This window comes from Salarias fasciatus, chromosome 23, assembly GCF_902148845.1.
Source record: "Salarias fasciatus chromosome 23, fSalaFa1.1, whole genome shotgun sequence".
Taxonomy (NCBI): Eukaryota; Metazoa; Chordata; class Actinopteri; order Blenniiformes; family Blenniidae; genus Salarias; species Salarias fasciatus.
In genome coordinates, this window is record NC_043766.1 from 27,389,462 (window position 1) to 27,393,888 (window position 4,427).

Consider the following 4,427-nt stretch of genomic DNA (forward strand, 5'->3'; position numbering starts at 1 on the left):
TCCAGACGGCTGACTTCATACACTCTGTGCCACGCTCAATTTGGAGCGCAGCGGAAGCTGGGCATGACTGGCACCCTCCAAGGCATTTCTGTCTCTCTCTATATGAGACTCACAGTGAGTGTATTTATGCGTGTGTGTGTGTGTGTGTGTGTGTGTGTGTGTGTGTGTGTGTGTGTGTGTGTGTGTGTGTGTGTGTGTGTGTGTGTGTGTGTGTGTGTGTGCTCCAAGCCCACCAGTTTTCATTTGTCATCCGGTACGTGCATTGGTCCAGGTCGCTTGGTCACATCTTTGCTCTTTTGTTACAATCCTGGAAAGAAAAATAAGAAATAGAAAAAAAAAAAAGCCATTAAGTCAAAATCAGAGAACATTTATTGGTTTTACAACAATCATTTGCTCTGAAATGTGAAACGAACTGTGGAATCACGTGTTGTGGAATCATGCATGCATTCTGGCCTGTTAGCAGGATTGATTTGATGATTTGTGCAGAAGGAGCTCATACAGGAACGGCCAAAATGGGACAAAAACAGCCTATAGGAGTGTTGTCTCTATAGGCATTTCGCAAGGTGCAAAAACCATAAAATGGTGTGTGCAGAGTATGTAGTATACCGAATGTGGGTGAATTCATAGGAGGGAGATTTCTAAAACGTTCGGCCTTGGTGAGAAGCTGCTGAGACTAAAAGGTCATAGTTCACAGTGAATCCTTGTACACCCACAATAGTTCCCAGTGTTTCCTGATACAAGGTTGTGTTACCAGGCAACAACTACTGTTCAAGGATAGCAACTTACAGACTTCTTTTTTTCTCTATGCTTTTCTTTATGCACTGCAATAAAGTTATCGTCACATCAAGTTAAGGGTGGCTTTTGGTGTCCTGATCGTCTGAGGTGAAATTTGGCCACAGCTCAGCTAACAGCAAAGCTGATGGCTTTATTTCTGAATATGGAGAAGTCTCCACGTGATATGGACCAGAGGGACCACCGTGATCCACACAAACCTCTCGATATACCAATCCAAACTGCCTCGCAGTTCTTGGAGCTGTTGTACACCATAGAGACACACACACACACACACACACACACACACACAGGCATGCACGCACACAAACACACACACACCAACTTCAAACTTGACTGAATAAGCCAGCAGAATGACTGAGCGCTTCCTCCTCCGGCACAAAGAGGACCTGTTAGAGTCCAGTAGGCCCAGTTACCCCACTCACACTCTGCCCCCCTCAAAAAAAAAAAAAAACAAAAATAAACTCACACAAACAAACAGGCACACCACACAAACCTGCACACACATATACACACTACCAGCCTCAGTCTGGCTCTTACTGTTTTGGACAGAGAGGCATTTAAAGCGCAGAGACAAACAGCAACAGTTGCTAATTGTTGTGTAACACTTTGACAGGGAAATAGCAGCATTTAGACTGAAAGCCTTACAGTTCTTTCACTTTGTCGCAATGTCGCACCATCCAGCCCATAATGTGAGTTCTTATTTCTTTGTTAAAATCATCATTGCATGGAGATCAGAGGGCCTTCTTATTGATTAAACATTTCAATAAACAGTCATTAGGCCAGCCTCACGATGCTACTATATACACATAAATGTGACAGAGGAGGGACTAGTCATTGTTATACATGCTGCTGGGACGGGAAAATGATCCAAAGATACTTTCAAAATGTGACAAATGACATGAAATGATTCTGTGAAAGCAATTATTACACGCAGGAGCAAAGTACTTCTCTAAAGTTCTGACTGAACTTCTGATTAAAATGATGTAAATAATAATAATAATAATAATAATAATAATAACAATAATAATGCAGACTAATAACCCTGAGATTCATATTTCCACATTTTATTAAATGGAAGTATCTTTATACTGAGTCAACTATTAAATTATTGGTAATAATCAAATATCTATATAGCTTATAAAATAAAATAAATGTAACTAATGTCAACTGTAAATAGTGCCTTAATAATAATAATAATAAGAAGAAGAAGAAGAAGAAGAAGAAGAAGAAGAAGGAGGAGGAGGAGGAGGAGGAGAAGAAGAAGAAGAAATATTTATTATAGAAGTTCATATATTAACTTATCTAACCACATTACATTTGAAGGCCATAACACAGTCAATGTCCAGGCATATGAACTCCACCACAAACACAGTAACATCATTGCCCATTTGCAAAGCATACGGTCGAGGTTGGTGCAGCGTGTCAGAGGGCCAGGCCAAAGCAAACAGAGGTGTGTTTCTGATTTGACTGTTCACTCACTGCTGTTAGAGAGTTTATTCAAACACACACACACACACTCGCAGAGAGCTGTGCTGCATGGTTGTTTTGCTTTTAAAAGTAAGACGGGACTAAATGTGCTGATGACTTTACTATGAAGTTGTTGTCACTTTGCATTCCCTTGTCTCGAAATATACTTTTTAAAGTTGCCTATATGTTCTCTAAATAGCTAGTAAGTAGCTGAGATTTATAAAATCATATTAAAGTGGTTAGTTTCATTTCCACTACAACATTTGGTTTGAAAGGTAGTTTGCTTGTGGGGCTGACTTCACAAACTAAATCAATCAAAATTCGTGCACAGTAAATGGACCCAGCAGAATGTGTTGTTCTTCCAGGCCTCATTTACATATCTGTGTGCAAGATCTAATACACTGTTGATTAACCATGGATGAGTAACTGAGTATGTCGGGGACTCTGAGAGAATGAAACCTATTGGAGGTGGAGGTGTGAGTGACATGTCCACCGACCTGTCAATGCAGGTGCATACATGTACATTTCTGTGTGTGGGTGTGCGTTGTGGAAGGGGGTGGGGGTTGGGGGGGGGGGGGGGGGGGTGGGGGGGGGGGGGGTTAGTGGGCCCCCTGGACAGGGCCCACTGTGATTTCCAACAGGATTGTGGGTAGTTGGGAGAGGGGTTTTGGATTCTGCCTTTGTTTGTCTCTGTGTGCTGACATCACTGTGCTGATGGCACCAAATCCCTGTTCCACTGCACACAGCACTTTCTATACAAAACATCAACACACACACACACACACACACACACACACACACACACACACACACACACACACACACACACACACATATGCACACGCACATGCGCTTGCACACCCATGCGCACACACGCACACACACACACACACACACACACACACACACACACACACACACACACACACACACACACACACACAAGCCAGTAATGCCAACTTGGCCAAAAAAAAAGACTTTCTCTTTTCAATACACATGCAGACATCCACAAATGCATATTTGAGTGTGGAGGAGGCAGTGAGGATGTCACACTTACACTTACTTATATATGTGCTGATAAAAGTTTTATTTTTTTAAAGGCATTATTTTTTGCAACATTTTGACCATCTTTGACGTTTTTGCATGATTGGAAACATTCCGTCAGTCTCACCATCAACAACTTTAGCTTCAACATACACAATAAAATGCATTTTTCCCTTCTCCTTTGTACTACAAATTATTTTAGGTATGAAGTGTTTTATAAATAAATTTTGTTTTGATTTGATTTTTACCCTTTCTGCGATAATCAGTCATATTCTCAATTTGAACTGTTGAACTATTTTCTGATATTGTTTCATCCTGAGCAACTTTTCACCCAGACAGTCCAGGTTATATTTCAGGTTTTAAATTAACTTTTTTTTTTTCTGTTGCTTATTTAAGCATTCAGTATTTCCATATATGTTCACTATACACAGCTGTCACACAGACGTGAGGCCCATAAGCTGAGCTCTCTGCTCTTTGTCTTTACATAGCTTGGTCAAATATTAACTGAGAACCTTTCTCTATACTCTCATGCAGCCTCTCAGATGTATAGAGCATTAGATGTGTGGGAGGAGTCCGGGAACAGAGTTGACGGCCTAGAAGAAAATTAGTTCCTATTTTGCAAACAGTAGATTGTTTATTGGCTGCTTTTATTTGTTCAAAGAAACAAGGTCTTGAGGGAGCATTTCCATGGGATAATTGTTGCACCTTGAGTCTGGCAGCAACAGCTTTAATCGGAAGAAAAAAACCCAGAAGTTTTCGAGGTTGTAAATGAGGACACTCACTGGATCAGTTCAGCTTTTGCCTTCAACTGACAGCGTGAAGTTGCTGTTCGACGAGTCTAATCAACCATGAACAAACATAAAATCCCATTTGTGACATGCACAATGTTTCTGTTCATGTGCACATTTCAGGTGGACAGTAGATCAGAACTGCGATACTTCAATTATCCTGTGGTGGAAATTGTCATTTGGTTTTATCTACTCTTCTGTTTTGGATATAGGAGAACAGTGTCTCGTTCAAGGACACTTCAGCAGAGCAGCTGGATGCCTGCTGACGCGGTTTCAACCTACATCTTCCTGTTGAATAGTCGTCTCTGAAACCACTCATCCTCCTTGTTGCCC